Here is a 22,447-nt window from a genome sequence, read left to right on the forward strand (position 1 = left end):
GTGCTGGCGGGGCCACGCCGAGCTCTTGGACCCTGCTCGCCTCTTGCGTAAGGCGAAGAAATGATGCACCGAGTTACTGTAAGTGATGAGAGGCTCCTGGCTCCCTTTTAAAGCGACAGGCGGCGTCTGCCCGGGGTCTGGCATCACTCCCCTGCCCTGGCCAGAGGGTCCCCGCTGCCCTCAGACACAGGGAGCAGCCCCCGGGATGGGGGGGGGGGGGGGGTGGCACCCTCAGCTACGCACAGAAAAGGGACACGGGGAGGAAACATTGTGGGGGTGCAGCAGAGCCCAGCGGGGGCTTTGCAGCCCCTCGGGGTTGTGGCTGTGCCGTGCCTCAGTTTCCCCTGCTTGCAGGCGCAGAGGAGGCTCAGGCAGACAGGGCTCAGCTGGGTGTTACTGAGCTCAAGGTGACAGCGAAATGAGAGAGGACTCCGCAGCGCCTGGGTGTGCTGCTTCCACACACGGAGCAGAGGATGTGCCGCGGGGGGGGGGGCTGTCTCCAGACAGTGACCAATTTTCCTCCGTGTCTGCAAAGCCTTAGTGCAGGAGACGAAGGAGTCTGCGAGCAGAGGGGCCGCAGGGCATCCCCAATGGAGCCGTGCCTCCTGCTCTGCGCGCTACCAGCACACCGAGGCACGGAGACAGCAGCACATTTGGCTTCTCTCTCCCCACTGGCATGTGCCGTGGTTTGGTGTTTTTCTCTCTTTTCTTTCCCCTCCTTTCTTTTTCCCCCCTTTATCTGCCTTCCAAAGGCCGTTACTCATCCGGAGCGGGACGGCTGCGCTCACCGCACGGTGCTTGTCTGCGCTGTTTCCTCAGGGAGATGCTTACCCGCACGTGGTGACTCCTTGTGTGAGTCGTCAGGGTGCCGAGGGTGGGGATTACTCACGGTGTAAGGTTTGGGGGGGGGGGGGAGGCCACATTCAGTGCTTTGTCTGCAGTTGTTCATTTCCCACTCTTTGAGATATTTTCGTTCCCCTCCTCTCTTACTCCTGCCAACGCTCGCTCCATCCTGGCTCTCTGAGCTCCCTCCTCCTTGCTCTTCCGCTGGGGACAGAGCACCCCTTTGGGACACCCCCTTTCACTCTCTGCCCGTTTCCACTCATTCTTGTTCCATCTTCTCCCCATGTCTCCCAGATGTCCCTGCATGGCATCAATGGCTCTGCCTGAGCTGGACCAGAGCGGAACCGGCATCACCCGCTGCTTCCTCCAAGGACCCAGCCCTGGTGCACCCAGCCTCAGCCCTCATTAGGCATCACAGTGGGATAAAGGCAGGGAGAACCATCCAGGAAGCCCCAGCTCCCGGTTTCAGGCTGGGGCTCACCTGGGCTCCCCGAAGACGCCTGCTGTGGGACTCACCGTGTTGGCAATGCCAGGCACAACCCGGCGCTGGGAAAGGCTCAAGAGGAAAGCATTTGGGACATGGCCCTTCCCTTCCTCCATGCAAACCCGCGGCAGATCAATGAATATTTTAACAAAGAAATATTTCATTAAAAGAGTTGATTGCTTAATGAACTGTCCCTGTGAGCCATCAAAATGCAATGGAGTTTTTTTTTCTCCTCTCTTTAACGAAGGCAAAGATTCATATCACGAGGAACTGGCTTATCAAATTACCGTAATAGCCTGTGTAGACCGAGGCCGGGGGCTGCCGGAGGAGGGATGCAACTCCCCGCGGTCCATGGGCACGTTGAGACGATGCCCAGCAAGAAGGGACCAGGCTATGGGCCCTGGGCACTGCTGTGATGTGATCCCTGAACAGCAGTGGTTTGGGACAGTGTGGGGCAGGTCTGTTTATTAGTGAAAACATCCCTCTTCATCCCAGTTTCACAGAGGTTCCAATCAGGGCAAGGGGTTGCCCAGTGGGGTGCTCACCGGGATGCTCTTCGTGATGCTTTTAGGCTGGAATGGCTGGTGGAAGCAGTCATTAGCAGGTGGGAAATGAACAATAACCTGACAAGAAATGACCAATTTTCCATCAATTAGAGCGAAGCCTCTTTTTGTCCTTTTGTAAAATTAAGTTTTTTCCGACTGGTGATTACTTTGGGTGATGACAATCCATTAAAATGGACACCGGGAGGATGCTAATGGTGCTTTGGGAGGAGAGGGAAAGGTGGTGGAGCAGCCAGTGCTGGGATTGCAATGCACTTGGGTAGAAACAGGAGTTTGAAGGGAGGCTCTGGGGGTCAGGATCTGCCTGTTTGATGCTCCAGCAGCAGGACAGAACGCAGAGGATGAAGGAAGCAGCCCCCAAAGCGGGCGGCAGGAAGCTGGAGGGAGCACAAAAGCGCTTTGTCTGGGGCTGGAGTTTGCGCCCCTCACCCAGGGCTCCTCCACCTCCTCGCTCCCCTTTGGCTGATGCCAGCCAGGATTTGGGCCAGGGCCATGGAGCAGCTCCCCTGAGCTCAGGGGCACCCCTTGTGCGTCCTGCGCCAGTGCTTGCAGCACCCTCAGGCCGGGTCCCAGCCCCTGCTGAGGTGCCCGATGGGGATGGGATGCAGCAGGGCTCTGAATCCGGGACCAGGGATGGGCAGCGGCGGGAGCAAGCTGGTCCTGCAGGACCAGATGGGGAAGGCACCACCAGCACCTTGAGCAACTGCCCAAACCAGATGCAATTGAGACCAGACTTCTCTTGAAGAATGAGGGGAAAATATGCACCGCGTTGTGCATTTGAAGATACATCTGTATGTGTGTGTACGCACACAGAGGAGACCTTAAAATCAAGCCAAGCAATGGACCAGAGCTGCATCTGGTGCAGGATGAGCCTCCGTTGTCTCCAGCCCCTTCCCAAAACTTCCCCATTTCCAACTTTACCAATCTTCTCAACCTTCTAGGCCAGGCTGGATGGGGCTTGGATCAAGCTGCTCTAGTGGAAGGTGTCCCTGCCTGTGCCAGGGGGCTGGAACTGGATGAGCTTTGATTCACTGATTTGTGCAAGATTCCCAGGGGTTCCAAATCTGGCTCTCATCTGCACTGGTTTTCTGCAGAAAGGAGTTGCCTCTGCTATCCTTTCCCAGGGAAATGGGCAGGGATTAGATCATCCGATGGCGATTGTGAAAGCCAAGTGAGTATTTACTGTAAGAGCTTTGATTCAGTCAGGGTTAAGGCAAGGGGATGGGAGTGCGTGCTCCTGAATCAGAGGCACTGCTGAGCCCTACCTGCCTGGAGCTCCCAAATGCTCATTCTGCAGGGGGCCAGCAGTGCTCGGGTGTGAAGGATGCAGGGATTTAGTCGGAAAACCCACCAGGTTCTCACAAGGGTTTTGGGTTTTCTTCCCCAAATTCACCGCAAGAGGTGCACATTCCCAGGGGGGTGGAATCTGCAGCTGGGCCAAGCTGGGCTTTTTGACTGGGCATAGCGGGAGGATGCAGGGATGTGTTTTGTGCCTTTTTGGTCACTCTTGTTGGCAGCTTTATTTGGGAGGGGATTTCCATGGAACAAAAGCCATAAAACCTGGGGTTTCCCACTGAAAAGCTTTTCATGTTCTTTCATGACCTCTGTTCAGCGATGACCTAATTTCACTCCAACTCTGGCACAGCCTATTCCTGAGGTGGGAGAAGCGGCACTCAAAATTGGGTCAGTTTGCATTAAAAACCCTTCCGTTTACTAATAGTTTTTCATTTGTTGGAAGGACTCGGGCACAGAGGGGACGGGACGGTTGCTCCTGACTTCAGAAATGGGTTAATCTTCATGGGAAATTGCTCGTTGATGCTCAAGGACTTTCTTAGCAAAGACCTTTCTCTCCCAAAAGGCTCAGATGGATGCGGTGCCTCGGTGCTACATGGGGCTGGTGATGACTGAGCCTTCCCAAGGGTCCTGTGCTGGGTGGTGAGTGCAGTGACAGTGGCTGCTGGAAGCTGGGCCATGGCCATTGTGCCCAATGGAACTCACCCTTTGGTCCATGTGCACAAGCCAGGGAGGCTCAAGTTCAGCCATGCCCCAGGAAAGATGCAGGAAGGAAAGACAAAAGCACCCTGGAGGCTGAAGCATCCCACACCCTGACCTAATTCAGAGCCTAATCCAAAGCCTGCCCTAATCAGGGGGGATCTGAATCTTAAAGTCTGATCCCCCCACCCCAGCAAAGCAAATGGGAAAATGCAGTGGGATTCTGGAGACAGGACCCAGCTACTGGGATCCACAGAGGCTCCATGCTGGGGCTCCTGGGAACGGGGCTGGGAAGGGACCATTGCCTCCAGTCTGGTCCTCAGGAAGGCGAGAGCTGCAGGACTTGACCTTTCGGAGCCGCTGGAGATGGGACAGGAGGGCAGACGCGTTCAGAGCCCCCAGACCCTGCGATTAAACGCTGTGAGAGCCGCAGGGTGGGCAAATAAAGCAGCTCGAACCCGAGCGAGGCAAAGGAAGCCAAGCCAAGCCAAGCCCCAGCTCAGCCCGTTCCTGCAGCCGCTTCTCAAATGTGCAAATTATGCAGCCATTTCACGGGACACTTAGGAGTCAATTTGCAACGCGGCTCAGGGGGGAAATTGGGCACATAATTCCCCTGGAACAATAACCGGGAGCAGCCCCATGATTTGAACTCCCGGCCTGCGCCTGGTTAAGCACGCACGGGTGCTGGGGTGTCCCCATGTCCCCCCGCAGCCGGTGTCGGTGGCGCAGGGGCAGCGGGTGCATGCCGGCAGCCTCGAGCACAGTGGCAGCAGCAGGCTGTTCTCATTACAGCCCAATGAGGCTGTTTACTCACCCAGCTGGAGACAGTTAGAGAGTGATAAATAATGAAAGAGAAAACATGATTTTCCCCTCTGTGGTTTCTATTTGTGTAACCATATGTCACAGCTCACTACGGCAGCATTTTTGTCGGCTTTATTCAGGGAAGAGTTGAGTTTTTTCCACTGAATGGGTATTTTTTTTTCCCCCAGCTTTTCTCTTTACTATTATTTCTTTTCCTGGTGCAGTATTTCTGGTTGTTTCCCTGTGAAACTCACTCACATTCAGTCTCTTTAAAGGCTTCCTTGTCCCAACAGCTGGGAAGGTTTAGTAGGACTGGTCTCAGCTTCTTTTCGGATACCTGTCATGGGGCTACAAGGAGAAGAACCAGCATAAAGGAACATCCTGAGCGAGGTCTGCGAGCTGAGCCCACATCCTTCAGGCTGCAGTGACTTTATCCAGGAGGATAAAACACATCAGAGCTTTCCTTGGCAAGGGAAGGAAGAGTGGGACGTGCAATACCTGGTTCATCTTTGCAAGCAAGGCTCTGTGAGTGCTGTGCAGGGGTGGCAGAGCATCGCTCCTGCGGATTCACTGGAAGGGAAACTGAGGCACGGCATGCTGCCGAGTGAACCCACCATAGCAGGGCCGAGCATCCCGCACACCCCCAGGCACCTGCAGTGCTCTGAGGGGCAGAAGTGGAGTTTTCCCTGGGGGAGAAGGAGCCGGCCTGGCAGGCCAAGGAAGAGATCTCGCACGCGTGTGGCTCTTTCCCCATGGAAGAACCCAGCACAGCGAGGATGGGGAGTGCTGGGGGGTGTTCGCCCTGCTCTGCCCACCCGCTGAGCGAGCCCTGGGGAGGGCAGGTCCCTGCAAGGCCCCTCTCCCTCCCCGCCAGGTACCGCACATCTTCCTCCTCCTGCAATTATCCCCTGGCTTCCCCCAGCGCCGCATTCAGCTGCCGGCATCTCTTCTCCTGCCATGCCCCCGGAGCCTGCAGCCTATTGTTCGGAGGTCCTGGCACGCTGTGCCGTGAGTTTGCCCTCGGAGCGCTCTCGGCCAGGGGCGCCCGATGTGGGTTTTGTTGCCCTAGCAAGTTCTCCGGCTTCATAACATCCTCTTCCCGCAAGATACAGCGTTTTGGGAGAGCAATTATCCCAGTGACCTCATCCATGTCTGCGGCATGAGGTCACCAACGTTCGGGGAGGTGCGCACCTCGCCCGGTCCAAACTGGGTGTGCCGGGAGCTCGGCGCATCCCGATCCGGCATTTGGGCTTGCTCCAGAGCCTGAGCCCTACACTGAGGAAACTGGCAGTTAACTGTGGCATCGGTCCCAGAGGCCAAATCAGGTACCGGAGCGCAGCTGCAGAGGTGTTTGGATGGGTGTACCAGAACACCAGTTATTACCCAGCTCAGAGCCACCGTGTCCCAGCAAAACCACCCCAGCTCCAAGTCGGAGCCAGGTTCCGAGTGCCTGAACGCTTGCAGCATTGATGGATTTGTCCTTTTGAAAGCAGTTTAACTTAGTACAATCAGTGTCTCCTTGCTTCAGGTCATAGCGAGCACCCACGGCAGGGTTTGAGCTGGAGACCAGGGGGAAGATGGACCCCACTGGTTCCTCTCACTCTCTTCCTGACCCAGCAACTTCACAGCTTCCACAAGCAGCCCAAATGGGCCTCAGGGTCCTGCTCCTCTCTCCCTGCAAGCATCACAAAATAAGGGCTGGGAATTTGTTACAGGTTAATTGGGGTTATTTGATATTAAAGCCCCTTTGCCTCTGCAAACCGACCCTTTGCTGTGCAGCACCGGTGGTTCCAACGCACCTTATTACACCTCTAAGTGCAGAGGGCGTTTGTGCCCTGCAGAGTTGATGCTGATGCTTCCCCCAGCAGCTCCTGCTCTCTTGGTCAATACGGAACATGCCACCTCCTCCTCTGTGTCACCTCCACAGCCGCCAAAAGGGGATGAACCCCAAACCCTCTTTGCTTCACGTTGAATACTGGTGCAGAGCACTGAGCTGGCATCTGGAAGGAGATACCTCTCAGCTGAGAGCTGCATCTAACACAACGGCATGGGCACATCAAACCAGGTCCTCTGGGTACCATGTCTACCCACAGATCTTGCTGCCCCAGGCTTCCATGCCAGGAAGCATAAAGCCTTTCCATGGCTTTTCCCACTCCAGGCTGTGCAAACACCCAGCCCTGGCTCATTCACATCCCCATTCCTTCCCTGTGCTCCGGCACTGCCGGGGTTAACGGGAGGCACTTGGTTGGAAAAGGCCCTTTTTTATTGTAACAGCAGATAGAGAGGAGAAAAAAGCGCTAGAACCATTTATCTGGCTCACCGTTTTGCTAATGCCCTCGGCTTTAGGCCAACGGGAGATGTTATGAGGTAAATCGGCCAAGTCCTGCTATCCAAACATTTCAGAAAAGAAGGATATTTTCAGGCTCTTGCAGGAATCAGCCCCGGGGTCCTGCAGGATGCGGCGTGCTCTGAGCCCACTTGACGTTCATCTGCTCAAGAAGCAGGAGAGCACCAGCCAAAAGACTGTCCCTGGAGCTGGCATGGGACTGGCTCAGCACCTTGGCACCAGCCCCACTGCTCACAGCGTGCCCGCATCACAGGATGCTCTGCCCTCGTCCACCACACTGCCATGGGAAGGGAGAAGCACAGGGCATTTTCCAGGGGTTCCAGGGCCTTCATGGTCCCAGGCACACAGTTTTCCCCTCTGAACATCCCAGGACTTGCTAGTACCCAATTATGGCCCTCTCCAGCCACTCCACACTGCTGGGGTGCTCCAAAGAGCGTGGTGAGCAGCAGCAGCCCCTCCATATGCACCAAGCCTCACATCATCCATCCTGCCCTGGACCTCAGAGCCTCCAGCACCCTGCATTGGCAACCCCAAAGGCAAAAGGATTCTTGTCTGGGCAGCGGACACAAAGAGCTGAAGTTAATAACGGATTTTAAACGTCACAGGAACTATGTATGTTCAACAATATACACACATTTTTTATTGCTTACACCATTTAAATGTAGGGGTCCTTTGTTATTTATTAAGGGGCCATTGAAAACATCTTTCCATTCTTGTTCCTGTGTCTTGAGCAGTTCATTAAAATGCCCACCTTTCCTGCCATAAACCCCATGTACGCAGGCTCATAAAATCCAAACATGCCCTATTAAAGTCCCCACATAGAGAATAAAACACCCCACACCCAGGGCCCATGCTGCAAGTGCCCACATAAACCACAGTAAAACCTTTATGCTGCTGCACTTAGACTCGCTCAGACACGTGCGGCAGCGGCGATTAAAGCATGGGGAGAGGTGCCAGTATCAGGGTGTCCCATTGTCCAGGGGTTTATCAGGGGCCAGACCCCCCCATAGGCACTGGGGCTGGTGCACACCCTTCCCAGGACCCCATATCTGAGCCTTGCCCTTCTGTCGCCTTGAAGGTCCTAAAGACACTGCTCTGTTTCTTACACTAAGGGTTGAGTTTGGGGTAACTTGGAGGGTTTACAGCATCAGGAGCACCAGGGGCTGCCAGTCTCAGCTCTTCTCCACTGCTTCCCATAGGAGCTGATGGGGAAGGGGCCGCAGAGCTTGAGGATGAGTATGAGAAACCATCATCCCTCCCCGATCCAAGTGGAACACCTGCTGGGAATCACACAGCTCAGCTTGGCTGCTTTTTATAGAGGAAACCTGCCTGACTGGGGAACCTATGACTTGCAGCCATGGGACAACTTCAGTTTTGCACCCACCCAGAGGTGTTTGGATCTGGGATTCTGTGCCATGGGAGCTTTGGAGACACAGATGCAGAATCCCCAAACCCTACAGCATTCCCGTGCTGTTGCTTCAAGACGATTTGAGCCTGCAGACCTTTTCCTTTCCTTATCCCAGAGGATCAAAGCAAGATGGGCTCAGCACCATCACCAGGAGCGTTGGCTCCCAGTGCCACACAAACAGGATAGAGCTGGTGGGACCTGCCCCCTCTGATTGCAGGGCTGGGGCACTCACCCTCGGTTATCCCGTGGTTATCCCAACCCAGCCCAGCTGCATCGGTGGCAAAGGGAAAGGCAGGCAGGCCCTGTCAGAGCCACTTCCTGCAGCCCCTGCCCCAGTGATGTGTCTATCGCTGACATTTACAGCCTCAGATCGATGGAGAGTTGGGCAAAATACTCCAGCACATCATTATGGTAACGACCTGACAGCAGAACTGGGATAAACTGTCCTGGGGTGACAGCTTCATCTCCCCACCAGCACTAGCAGGAGGCAGCAGCACCGTGTCCTGCCCTCCCCTTGCTTTTGGCTGACCCCGGTGAGACGGCCACAGCCCTCCACCAGCACCGACCCACGGGCATCGCAGCCCCGTCCCCCTCTGCCTGCATCCTCCCCTGGGATCCCAGCGCTTTGCTGCAGGGCACGGAGCGAATCATCCAGTAACACAGAAATCTCAGAGTCCTCTTTAGGTGTCCCAGGAGGAGGCAGATCTGAGGGAAGGCAGCGGAGAAGATGCCTGCAGCAATGTCAGTGCTAGAACAGCCGGGCTGACAGGATTCAGAGCAGGGATTAAGGTTGGGATCAGGGATGCGGGGAAAATGAAAACAGGCTCTGGCTTTCAGGCAAGCCTCTGCTGTGTTTGGCTTCTTGTTTGCTCGGGAGGAGGACGGGCTCTGGCTTCAGAAGGGTCCCAGTCGCCTTCCTGGAGAGGCTGCGTTCACCTCGGAGCTGCATCCAGAGGCATTCCAAGGGGAATGAGGATGCAGCCGGTGTATTTCTGCTGTCCCTGGTGCAGCTGGACCAGACCGAACCCACAGGCGGCTGCGTTAGAGCAGCAGGAGCAGCCATGGGCACCTTTTCCACAGGGGGCTCTGAAATGTCACCGTTTCACTTCCTGACCAGATTGTTCCCACTTCCATTCACCACAGCTCTTCTTGACCGGACACCTCTGCCCTCCTACCGGGCAGTAGCAGGCACACCTGGGGTGGTGACAGCTTCTTTACCAAATCCCTTTGCTCTAAGGTGGCATTTTACTATGCATGGGAAAGCGGAGCAGCTGCCTTTCCCCATGCTCCTAAAAGCAGGGCCACGGGAACCTCAAGGAGAGCAAGGAGGAAAAGCCAGGCCGATTGTGCAGCTCATTTGGGTACCAGAAAGTGGGACCCACTGTTGGCCGGGAGCTCCTTCCTCCCTGGGGTCCTCCTGCCCAGCTGCACCCCCCCAAAGGACAGCCACTGCTGCATCCCTCCCGGGTGAGCTGAGGAGGGATGAGGCAGCAGAAGTTTGACGCGAGGGAAAGCAAAACCTACCCAAAACTGCATTTCCAAGAGGAGCAAGTCCCATGGCTCCTGATGCAGAGGGAGCAGAGCCCCTCCGTGTGCCCCCTGCTCTTATCTCTGTGGGGCCGCAGGATCCCTTGTACCGCAGCACCATACGCTCTCCAGAGCGCTGTGGGGGTGCTTGAACCTGTGGGTCTGCTGCCACCCCATCAGAGCAAACCTGGACTCTTCCTTTCAGCCCTTTTCTCTCCCTCTTTCTTGCCTTTTTTCTCTTATCTCCACAGAGACCATTGACATCCCCCTGCGCAGCCCATCCTCGGGCTCCTCGCCTGCCCAGCACACACCACTCACTTGCACAGCGGCTCAAGGCCAGAGCCCGGAGCTGCTCATCAGACACCGCATGGGTTACACACTCCAACACCCTTCACTTTGCCACCTCGACTCCCTCATTTCCAAGCCCCCTTTTAACCCCCAGCGAGACACAAACAGCACCAAGTTTCCCCTTCACATCCCTCCTTCCCTTTCTCCCCTCCCCTCGATTCCCAGTGTCCAACCCTCTTTTTCCAAGGTTTTGTTTTTTGTTCTTTTTCCTTCTTTTCTACCCCTCTCACCTTTTTTATTTTTTAATTTAAGTTTTTCTTTTAACTTTCAAGGTCAACCCGGACAGACAATGCCACCAGTGCCTGTTTGATATGTGAGCGCTATTGGCGTCCATTGCCACCGTTTCCCTGGTAACACAGTAACCATTAATTTTCAATTAAAGTAGACAAAAAGCCCGATGACAGCTCCAGGTCTGCTGAAGATGTCAAGAATCCGTATTAATATACAGCAAGAGAGCATAATTGTGTGTCCATCTTCCCGAGCAACGAAAATGGAGGGATAATTACCAGCTAGAAAGCCACTCTGTAATTTTGTTCTTACTGTCACCACAACCCTACATATTAGCATAAATTAAAAGCAGGGTTTATTGTTACCAAAGTGCATTGATATTTCCAGCCTATTTTCTTCCTTTTAACTGTTTGTTGTTGATGAGTGACTCCTGGACACATGGTGGGTGAGCCCGCAGGAGCAATCGAGATGCCAGACAGTAATGGATGAAGCCTTGCGATGCCACCCAGGTGGAGAGAAGGGAGGAAGAGCACCATCATGCGTGGAGCTGGGCAGAGAAATCCCACATCCATCTGCACCCCTCTTCCATCCTCCTCCAGATCCACAGGGAGCTCCCACCCAGGTTCATCCCAGCTCAGCTCCTCCATGGGTGATGCGTTGGGGGGATCTGCTGCGTGTGCCCATCACCACCGCCTCAGGCTTCGCCTTGGAGCTGGAAGGGGCACAAGTCCCTGGCTGCTGTGTGCTCGGTGACAGCCGCTGAATTCATGAATTTAAGTGAATGGAAAAAAGCGGGTTCCTTGTATCATATCCAGGGAAAGCTGTCCTTCAAAAGGGAATTTAGTGTAATTACCCTTAAGGGAGCGATCCTCAGTCAGTCAGTCACAACACTGACCCGCTGCTGGGATCTGACAGGGAAATTACAGGCTGTGTACTCAACAAAAGGGGCTTCCTTCCTCCTTACAGGAAGGATGAAATGCTGAGGTTTGAAAAGAAAAGTATTGGCTTCTGGGTTTGAAAGCAGTATCTCACACAGGGCTTTCCTTTGCACACACATTAGAAGAGGGTGGAGGAGAAGCAAGCCAGGGAGGGGAATGGGTGTTTATGGGCTGGAAAAGGAACCGAGAAACTCCAAATACTCACTGAGTGAAGGAAGGGGTTTCTCAGGGTTTGCTTCCATGATACACAGAGAGGTGATGGGCACAGAAGGAGCCTGAGTGAGACAGGAGATCATAAGGAGATCTGTTGCAAGCATCACCATGGACCAGAGCCAGGACGAGCCCTGGCCCCCTCCATTGCCATCACCCCAGTATCTGACCTGGTGGCTCTTCACACCGGTCACAAACTGCTGCACAGATGCTGCCACCACTCCAAATGGGGACGGGCTTAGAGGAAACTCTGTGGTTCCCTGTCCTATGTAAGGAGGAACTGAAGCCATCTCTGATTCATTGATTTGCATCAACAGGAACTGGGATGGTGAATTCCAGAGATCTGGGAGAAACAATCACATTGTCTATGATTTGGGGGGGTGGGAGGGGATTAGAATAAATTGATACTCAGAAAAATACCCAACTAGATTATTAAGGAATCAATTTGTAAGGAGCTAAGAGGGAATGGGGGGGAATGAGTTTGTTTGGAGCAGGGATGGGAGAGCGGGGAGGCTCCGGTGCAGTCTCGTAGGCAAACAAAGGTAACATGGTCTGGAGATGAAGTCATCATCCTGCAGAGGCACAGCTGGGTGGGAAAGCACACCAGGAGTTATCAGCATCCTGCTACCACACCGAAAGGCCTTTGAATCATAGAATGGTTTGGCTTGGAAAGGACCCCAAGAACATCCAGCTCTTAACTCCATCATGCAAGTTCAGTGCATGCAGGAGGACACTGGAGGGGGGCTGCTGCTGGGGGGGGGCACAGGACGGGTGTTCAGAACCATTGCAGTAAAAGGAAGGAGCAACCGAATGAACTCATGAGGGCAAAGGCACAGGGAACGAGAAGCAAAAGGTGGCAAGGCAGTGATGGAAGAGTGAGGTTGATGTCTGTTCACAAGCTCAGGAGTTGCCCATGCGGGATGCAGCAGGGGGGAGATCAGTCAATGGTGGTGGTGGGGAGTTCAAAAGCAAGCAGAGAAGCAGCAGTAAGAGGTTTGGAAAGCACAACCTATAAGGAGAGAGCGGAGGAGCTGTGTCTGTTTAGTCTGGTCTGGTTAAGGCCAAGGAGGGCAGGAGATAACAGCCCGGTGGTGTAAAAGGTTGCTGTGATGAGGACAGGGATCAGCTGCTCTCCATATTCCCAGCACGAGAGGAGCAGAAAGGGGCTTCACTTCCAGTTCTAGCTTAGGGAAAACTTTGCATGAGGGTTTGGCAATATGTGACCGAGGGAGGCCACGATGTTTTTCATAACAAGGCTTCAAGAAGAGATCAGCATGGGCCTGCATTTCCATAGCAAACATCGAAGTCCTCAGTAACTTGGGATCTGAAGAGGCTGTTCAGTGAGTAATGAGGGCAAATACAATGAAAAATGCATCCCAGCATCCCAGGGCTGCCCATGCTGAGGATTGGCTGCATCTCAGAACACTTGGGACCACCTCAGCCCCTACAAACTGGTGTGAAGATGCTGATTTAAACCAGCTGAGCTCTGGGCTCTCTGTGTTCCATTTCCACCTGACCGTCAGCTGTTTGCAGCATTTCCCCTTCACTTCCCATGGCTGCAGATGTGTGGAACACTCTGATCCTTACCCCAGGATCTGTCCTAGGAGTGGCAGAAGGAGCACTGAGTGCACCCAGGCTGTGCTGTGGAATCCCTCAGGATGAGGGGAGATGCTATAAGCGTTATTCAGGTGCTCAGCTGATGGATACTGCACACATCCTACCAACCCAGGAAACGGGCCAAATTCTGCTGCTTCTCACACAAGGGTAGATCTAGAGCAAGTCCCTTCTGACAGCATCTCCTTCCCAGAGGCAGGCTGCTCAGCACCCACATCTTGTTTGGTTTAGGGGGAAAAAGCCATCCAGATGATTCACATCCAGGTCTGAGAGGGAAGGTGACAGAACCGGCTTGTGTCCAGGGAAGTCTCTGCTCCCCTTTGCTTGTGCTTTCCCTGCCGGATCCCTGCAGGGACAGGAGAAGCCTGGACCCCACTGGTGCTGAGTCACCTTTTGCTAAGCTGCCTAAAGGCCACTTCCAGCAGCAGCCAAAGGCTCAGGAGACGGCTTTGAGCTCCCATGGCCGAGGGCAAGCTGTGCTGAGCTTCACCCATCTGCTTCCCAGGGTTCTTCATCCTTCTTTCCTTCCTCCCTTCCCTCTGTGGGGCTTAGCTTCAGGCTGTCCAAGGCAGGGAATCCCTCAGCAGACATTTATCTCCCCGGTGCCTGGCACAGAGATCCCAGGCAGGACCCCTGCACGCCTCTGCACAGCCAGAGCCCTCAACACCCTCACACATCATCACGCACCCTTCAGTACAGCCCAGGGCCCTGTGTGACACCCAGCCCGGACCCCCCATCTCCCAAAGCACCCCTGTTTCTGCAGGCAGAGCTAGCAAAGGGTCAAAGTGATCCCAGCCCTCCTTCTCCCCCCTTGATATAAATACCAGCCTACCAGTCGACACAGAGTACATACATCTTAAACAAACACTTGGCTGGGCTGTTTATCTCCACAGCCTTTAAACAAACTCTTTCAAAGGTTTCTGCTGATATGAGAGATTTACTGAAAACCATTCGCCCTTCTTAAAAGCCTCTCAGTTTATGCTGCTATGGGTGAAACGAATAGCGTTTTAGCCTGGAGTTTTCTGTCTTCTGACCGCATGTTTATCCTAGGGGCCACTGCTGGCTTTGATACGAGAGCAGCACGGACACAAATCTTTACGAGGGAAAATGTAAAATAAACCCAGAAACTCCCAATGTGGGTGCATGAATGTGCGTGTGAGTGTGTGCGTGCCACGGGCGGAGGGGACCAGGATGCGGAGGTTTGTCCTTGGTAAAGTCAAGTCGAGCTCCGCATCCCCGCTCTGCAGCTCCAGCATCCGCTGGTGCTGTCCCATGGCAGACGTTATTCCCCAGGCAGTATTTCAGGCAGCAATCAGTGCGGGGCTGGCTGAGACGAGACGTTTCCAGCAGTGCCATGGCAGACGGCTCAGCACCTCCATGGGGCAGGCGGCTGCCGTTGTCACGCTGCGGTCACGCCGCTCGCTCCGCAGAGCAGCCTTCATTAAACCCAAGGGACATCGGCGCGGCGCAGCCGGCTCTGTCCCGCCTCAGGCACTTTATATTGTCTCCGTGCGCTTTCAGGCCCATTTCACAGGTGGGGAACCTGAGGCAGAGGGAAATGATGTGCTCAAGGACACTTGGGAAGTAAATGGGAGGAATTGGAGCTGAGTTTAAACACTCGATGGTCCTGCTTCGGGGGAGGCTGATCTACTTTGCGACTCCACCGTGAAAAGAAGAAATGGGAGAAGACAGATTGAAAGTGCTTTTGGAGGAGCTGAACCATTCAGTGGGAAGAGTGTTTGCCCACTGTGCTTAGAAATCACAGCTGGATCTTAAACGGGGCCTTTTGCATCCTGCCCATGGCTTTGCAGTGACAGGTTTCAGCCACCTTGCTGGGCAAAGTCGGGATAAAACCCTTGTCCCAAAGTCCCCGCAGTCGGGTAAAACATTCCTTCTCCTTTTTTCCAGCCGTTTATGTCATTTTCCCCAGTGTTTTCCAAGGAGATGACTGAGCCCTCGATCTGCTTCTGCTGGAACGTGCCATGCAGAGGAGGAAGCTGCTCCCTCGTTCCCAGCAGCCCAGGGCTTTGCAGCCTTACGTGTCACTTCTTATTTACTGTCCTCCCTCGCTTATGACACACTCAGGTAGAGACCTGCTTGTTGTCAGTGTGACACCCACATGGGTAAACAAGGCGAGTTTACCCAGCTATCAGTCAGGAGGGATCGAGGGCAGGCACAGCTTCCCAGCAGCAAGAACACCCTCAGGGTGGGTGAGCTCAGAGCCAGCACCGCGATGCTCCATCACCCCGCATCCTTGGGGTCTCTGCCATGCAGCCAGAGGACAAGGGGCTGCTCCTGCAGGTCTGGCAGGGAGAAGGCTGCAATAAGCTCAAGGCTCTTAGAGGCTTTATTTCCTTTTACTGCTCTAGGACTGTTTTCTCCCCCCTGGATCTGCTGTGTTTTATCCAGCCGGAGCGAACAAAGCCACACAACAGGTTTCAGAGTAAACACTGGCTACCAGGAGACTCCTGGTGCAATTGCAAAAGCTCTGGCCACCCAGCCCCACTTGGAGATATGACCTTGCTATCCTGGCAGGCCTGGAAAGCAGGAGGCAGACAAAGAAAACCCCAATAACTGTATCTGGGACAGCCATTACAGCATCATGGTGTGGGTTTTCAGCCCCTTTTGGAACAAGCCGGAGGCCTCACGTGGGATCTGGGAATGCTGGCACTGATGGCACCGCTTTTCCATCCCTCCTCCTGCCCCTCAGCTCGAGGCAGAAGCTCAGATGTGTCTGGGTCTCCTGCGAGTCCAAAGTCCAAGGCTGCAGGGAGGGAGGAGGTTGAAGAAGACAGTTCCCAGATGCCTCCCTGCCCCACCACGCACGGAGCCATGGAGACGGGGTGATTCGGGCTGCGGTTTCCTATGCTCTGCGTTTAGGAGAAACCCGGCAAAAGAGCAAAGGTCAGGAGAGAAATGCTGGTATTTATTTATACAGGAGAGCTTGGTGAACAACACGGATTGGGGAGCTTTCGACACAACATAACTCGCCCTGCAGAGCTGCTAAACCAGTTTGGTGGCGACGCTGCTGTGCACAGGGACAGCGGGGAGAGGTGCGGGAGGAGCAGCCCCTGGAGCACAGCCCCTCAGATCCCACGGGATCGGGGCAGAGCCATTCCCCAGCATCCCCCTGTCATGTTCCTGGCATCTGGGGAGCCCCGTTTGTGGGTGCTGGTTAACCTGTGCTGAGCAAAGGCCTGATGCTGGGCTGAGGGGCAGGATAAGCTTAGCTGTGGGTGGAAAACAAGGCAAAAAGGCAAAAAACCTGCTTCCCCAGAGGGGAGACCTCAGAGCATTCCCCCCCCCCCTCCCAGGCTTTTCAGACCCTGGATTTCTGGCATTTGCCTTAATGGGCTGATGAGATGTTTCTCCATGGGAATCCTGTGGGCCGGCCCCACTCTACAGTTTGCTCCAGCTCCTGAGATAGCAAAACCACACCAGTGAGGGCTCGGGGTGTTTCTGGGCTGTGCATGAACAAGTGCAAGCTGTAATGGGAGCATGGTCAGCGGCCTTCTTTGAGCTGTGTCTGTGAACGCTCAGATTTACCCTCCCTGTCCCTTTCTGGGGGGGGATCCCCCCTGTGTCCATCACCCCGACATCGCAGGGAAAACCTAAATGAGGGCCAAAGCCGCGTTCACATCCTGGAGGGGCTACTTGGGAGCGGCTGGCATTGGCTGCGGTTCCACACACCCCAATGGGCACAATCCCATCACACCCCAGCCCCTCTCACACCGCCACCAGCACCGGGGCTGGTGACCACCAAACCCCCTGGCACGGGGTCCCTGCAGCAGCGGCCACGAGCGCGCCGGAGCCCCGCTGCCGGCGAAACGTGGGTAGCACAGACGGGCCCTTGAGCATCCACCGAAAGAGAAGACTTTTTGTTCGCATGTGTTGGCTCGGCTCAAATAACTCACCGGGGACCCGAGCTGCAGGCTGGAAAGGGAAGAAACCCTCTCCAGATGAAAGGATGTCAGAAAATTGTATTTAGTCAACTGCGTGTGTGTGTTAGAAAGGGGCGGAGGGAGGAAGGGGCCGCGGAGGCTGTTGCTGTGACTGACTTTCTGACTTCTTAACTTGTCAGCATATCCTCAAGTTAAAAATGCACATGCACACAGGACTGCAGCCAAAGAGGCTGTCTAGCCGCAAATCCAGATGTGGGGGCCGCAGCGCAGGCAGCCAGCCCCGCTCTCCCTGAAACGACTTTCAGACTAAACAATTGTGACTTGGCTGTGAGAGGCAGCGCAATTCCAGATGCTGCTTTCCCTTCACGTTGTTTTAATTGGGCTGGCAGGCGCAAGGGCTCTTTCAGTGAGAGGAAAGCTTCCCCACGGGACCGCAGTGTTTTGGCAAAGCTCCCACGCTGCTACCTTAAGAAAGAGAGAGGCAGGGAAGGAGAAGGGAGAGGAGGGAGGCAGGAGGTGATGGAGGGGAGAAAAGCCCAGCGCGGCTTCCCGAGGTGTTTACTGCTGCGAGCGGCTGCTGCTCCGCGTTTTTATCTGCTGAAATTCGCACCTTTTGTCGCTTTCATGTCACCCTGGAAGTAAAAACAAACCCCACGGGACAGGAATGGGGAAGGGGCAATGTCCCCAGGCAGTGCTGTGCTGGGAAATGGGTACCCAGGCTCCGTGCCTCAAGCAGGGGCAGCATCCGAAAGCCACGGCAGGTTTCATGCATTGCCATAGGGATGCTTCCATATCCCTTTCCATAAGTCACACCAGCCAGGCAGTGACCAGGGGACCCAGTGGGTTCATCCTTTGCCTTGCCTTAGGAAGCAATAAGGGGTGTTAAACTCGCTGCAAACTAGTCCTAAGTAGTGTTGGTGCTGACATCCAACCATGCTCCAAGGGGGAAAGCCCTGTGTTTGGGCAGGGAACACACTGTTTTGTCCTGCCCAACGTCCCCCAGCCATGAACCCTCACTGGCTGGTACAATGGGGTTAAATCAACCCATTTTGTACCCTCACTACCACCCTTTGCCTGCAGCACACCAAGGGAGAGGGTGTCACCCTAGGGAGCAGGGCTCTATCCTCACAGGGTTAATCCAGCATGGTCCTGCTTCCATGGGGTGAGCCCCCAAGTGCTCCTTTAGCTGCCTTGAAGCGGTGAGCTGAGGCAAGAGCACAGTTTTAGCCTGGGCCAGGCTCCTCTCCCAAATCAGGCTGAGCCAAGGGAGGGACAGAGGGGATTTTAAGGTGGACTCTGGAAAAAAACCCTTGGAGCCCTGTGGGGAACCCTGAAGGCAAAAGGGGAGCAGTGAGGCCGGTGGTGGAGATGCGAGGATCGGGCTGTGCTATTGGGGGGATGCTAAAACCTTAGGGAATACAGGGAAGAGGTTGGCTCCCTCATCCCCTTGGGCACAGCTCTGCAGGCACTGCCCTCGCCTCCTTCCCGGCTTGTTTGGAGTCTGAATTCCCACTGGATGCTGTGTGAGATTCAGGAGAGGCCGCACATCAGCTGCTTCCAGCAGCGACAGGTACTTCTGCTTCATGGAATGGAAGGCAAAAAGCAGTGCTTTTGGGGTTGGGGGGGGTCTGACAGGGCAAACAGTGCCAGGAGCCGGGATCTCTGCTGGGCCACGTGCACTGGGAACGTTCAAGTGTAACCAGGAAGGTTTTCTAGACAGGAAAAAAGGAAAGTCCCAAACACATCCTTCGCCTGCGCCCTTACAAGTCCCTCAACTCCCTTTTCCCCCCTCTAAATGGGGAGGGGAAGGGGGTGTGTTCTGGGTTTCTTTGGGGAGGGGGTGTTTGTTGTGCTCTGTTTTAAAACTTCGGCCTCATGAATTTCCCCCAAAAAAGGAACAAATAAAATTCCCCCCCCTCCCCCCAATAAAAGGAAAACATGGAAAGAAAAACAAACTATTAGAAAAGAGAGGAGGGAGGAAATGTTATTTAAAAGGTTACCAGACCACATCATTTTCCAATGATATTATATACTCCCTGCAGTATCCAAAATATATATGGGCCTTGGGCCAAGAATGTAAAAAAGAGGAGGAGAAGAAGGGGAAAAAAAAAGAAGGAAAAACCCACCCAGTGTAGACACAACATCTGGACAGAGGCTGAACAAAACCTCCATTTATCACACTTAATCCTGCAATGAAGCAGTCAACAGTTTACTTCTGTTTTGCTAATTTAGCTGCTTTCATGCTTCCGAGGTGGAAAAGCCAAAGTCAAAGCTTTGAATTAAGTGGCACTTTGTGAAGCTCTTTCTCCTTTTCTCCCTTTTTTCCTAAACTCTCTTCTTCTCTTTTTTAATCCCGGTCTTTTATTCATTCCAACTTCCCTGCCCCCTCTGGCCTCTTTTATTTTTCCTTTTTTTTCCTTTTTTTTTTCCTTTTTTTTCCTTTTTCCCTGGGATCAGTCAGAATTCCAGTGCCCCCGGGCACAGGCGAGGTGCTGAATCCTGCTCATTCCCAGCTGGACACACACAAACCGCTCCGGGTTTGGTGCCCAGGACTCTCCTGCAGCAGGGGAACAAACTCCATGTGCCCGGAGCCAGGCTCCAAGCAGGGAAAACCTGAGCCATGGAGTCCACATGGCCCAAGAGATGTGTGCAGAAACCTGCTGGAAACCATCCCAGAGAGGGTTTCAATGCAAAACTGGGTTTCACCCATGCCACTATGGGTGATGAGGGCTTCTGTGTGTGAAAGGTGTCTTTACCCCCAGGAATCATTCCACTTTTCATTGAAAACCATAGCAGGGCCAAGCCCCGCTTCATTCCAAAAAGACAGTGGCCATCCTGGGTAATCCAGAGACAGGGATCCGGGATCCCCCACTCCTCCCTGTGTGTTGGGATAGCTCCGAGTCTGATTTATCTTCTCCCCTGAACAAACCTCATGTTTTCAGCACAGAAAACCCCACTTCCTGACCCACTGCGGTGCACATCTGAGTGTGTTCAGAGGCCTGCCCGCCACCTTCCACACCCGCAGCTCCTACCATCCATCACAGAGGCAGATTTCCCTGTCCTCCAGAAGGAACTCTTCCTTCCGACTAGCTGTGAAGGACCCGGCACCCTGCTTGGGGCTGGTGATGATAAGGGCGAGCACAGCATTAACCACAGCGTTAACCACAGCACATCTCCCTCCCTCAGGAATTACGCACTCTGGAGGATTCTCATTCAGCTGCTTCAACAGGGATTTGTGAGCCCAAATTCAGGCTCTCAGGTTGGAAAAATGTTGGCCTTTGAAGCCAAAGGATGAGTGGTTTGGGGCTTCCAGACAGGTTGAATGTCCCAAGCCAATGTTTAATTAAAGTTAATGGGAAGAACCCAGTTTCTGTTGGCAATCATGCTGTGCCCATCACTGGGACAACATTGTGCATGGCCCTTGGAAGAGAAGAGAGCAAAGCACTCAGCAGAACAGGGGTTTGCACACCTTTGCAGACACAGTTATTAGGCTGCTTTTGAAGCTTCTTCCGATTGCTTTTGTTGTGTCAAGAGCAAAAGATACAACAAACACCCCCCTCAGAGGCTTAACTAAGGTTTGCTAAGAGCAGCAGAGCCCACGTCTCAGGAAGTGCAGGCATCCCGCCTGGCTCAAGCTGAACGTTATCAGGCAGCACTTTGTGCAGCACAGGGTTTATTTTGGGGGCTGTCTGGTTCTCTGCTGTTGTATGTACGGGATTGCCTCCTTCCCCTTGACTTGACGGGGTTTCATGTGTGTGTCAAAGGCTGGCTTGTCTCTAAGGACACTGCTTGTTACTGGTTTATGGACTGGAAGAATAATGAACTAACTAACAGGGTGCTTTAAGAGCTGCAAAGGAAAAGTCTTGTGCAGCACGAAACGCAAAGATGCAAGCAGCTCACCCAGAGCAGGTCCTAAATGCCAGGATTCAGGAGTGACACACACTGAATACCTTGTCTCACAGACACATCAATACAAGGTTAGATAAGGAACAGCACATTCAGGCTGTCTAGAGCAAGAAAGAATGTACCTGGCTTTGACAAACAGGAGTGGAAAATTGCCGGCGTGCGGGATACTGTGACAGCCTCCAGCCTGCTCCATGGACTGAGGCCATGAAAACACAGATCGGGCTGAAACCGAGCAACAGATCACCCCTCCAGGCCTGACACAGTGAGAACCATGGGATCCCCCCTGCCCTCTTGGGGCAGAGTTAGTGTCCAGAGATATTTAACACATCATGGTGTGGGCCCCATAATATTAACATGGTGAATTTTCTCTGTCTCAGGGCGAGCAAAGGAGTTGAACTGAGTTAAGCTGAAATGGAGCTACATGTGGTAACAGCCAGGCCTTCCCCTTCAGAGGTGATGGGCTCTGCTCGGGGTGACGAGCTGTGAAGCCTTCCCACATGTGGGATTCAGGCCTCGCTTCTCATGTCTGGACCCAAAGGGCCTCTGACCATCAGTGCCTTTGGTTTCCCTTGGCACATGGTGGGGTGACGCTACCAGCGTGTCACCCCTGCATGCAACACCCCAGGCTCCTACATCCTTCAGAGCACAGCTACATCCACCTGCTTTGGGTGCAAAGGGTGAAAAAACACTCAGAGGCCTTTGGCTCCTGAAATGTTCCTCTTAAACCCCATAAATCAATGTTCTGGTGTAACAGAACGAGCCCTGATTTACTGCTTTCTAGACCTGCTAATTCCAAGCTCAATCATTCCCCATTCTCCTCCATCCCAGCCAACCTTTGCAAGGCTCTGAGCTATTTCCCCGCAGGGATTTTCCCCATTTCATCCCAGAAGCTTGCCTTAGATCGAAACAAGAGAGAGCCCTGCGAAAGTTGTTCCCTTATGTATCCTGCCCAATTCTGCCTGCTGCAGGTAAAGGCTGTAAGGACGTAACTTCACCAACGCATCTCAGCATCAGCTCTTGCCAGTTCCATGCATCCCAGCCGGCTGCCAGCAGGAAGTAACCCCCTTCTCCATCCCTCCGTGCAGGGACAAGCTCCGGCAGCTCGCACACGAGGACACGGCTGGACCAGGGACCCGCAGCCCTGACTCGCTGCAGTCCCCGGCGTGACGCAGCGGCTGCTGCATTCCCACGGCTCGGCAGCGCGCAGACGGTTCCAGGCCCTGCCCGTGGCTCCGGGGTCACCCGTTCATGTTTACTGTAGGGGAAGGAGGCCGCGGCGAGCATTCCTGCTCGGAGCCTCGCCAGGGTGGGAGCTCTCCCACCGCGACGCCCTGGG

The 22,447-nt window shown here is 54.2% G+C and overlaps 1 protein-coding gene across 2 annotated transcripts in view; it reads left to right on the plus strand.

The window, feature by feature from the left end:
- Positions 1 to 22,447, plus strand: part of OARD1 (O-acyl-ADP-ribose deacylase 1) — a 191,064-nt gene that overhangs the window by 70,450 nt on the left and 98,167 nt on the right. The window contains exon 1 of one of the 2 annotated variants that reach the window (XM_061471912.1): positions 4,617 to 4,620. The exons of the other annotated variant lie outside the window; for it this stretch is intronic. The gene's annotated coding sequence lies outside the window, so the exon portion shown is untranslated. Of the gene's footprint in view, positions 1 to 4,616; positions 4,621 to 22,447 lie in introns of those variants that run through there. 2 annotated transcript variants of the gene reach the window in all.

This window comes from Pezoporus flaviventris, unplaced genomic scaffold, assembly GCF_033815535.1.
Source record: "Pezoporus flaviventris isolate CSIRO_AGI_PZ_B2104156 unplaced genomic scaffold, CSIRO_AGI_Pfla_v1 ptg000069l, whole genome shotgun sequence".
Lineage (NCBI taxonomy): Eukaryota > Metazoa > Chordata > Aves > Psittaciformes > Psittacidae > Pezoporus > Pezoporus flaviventris.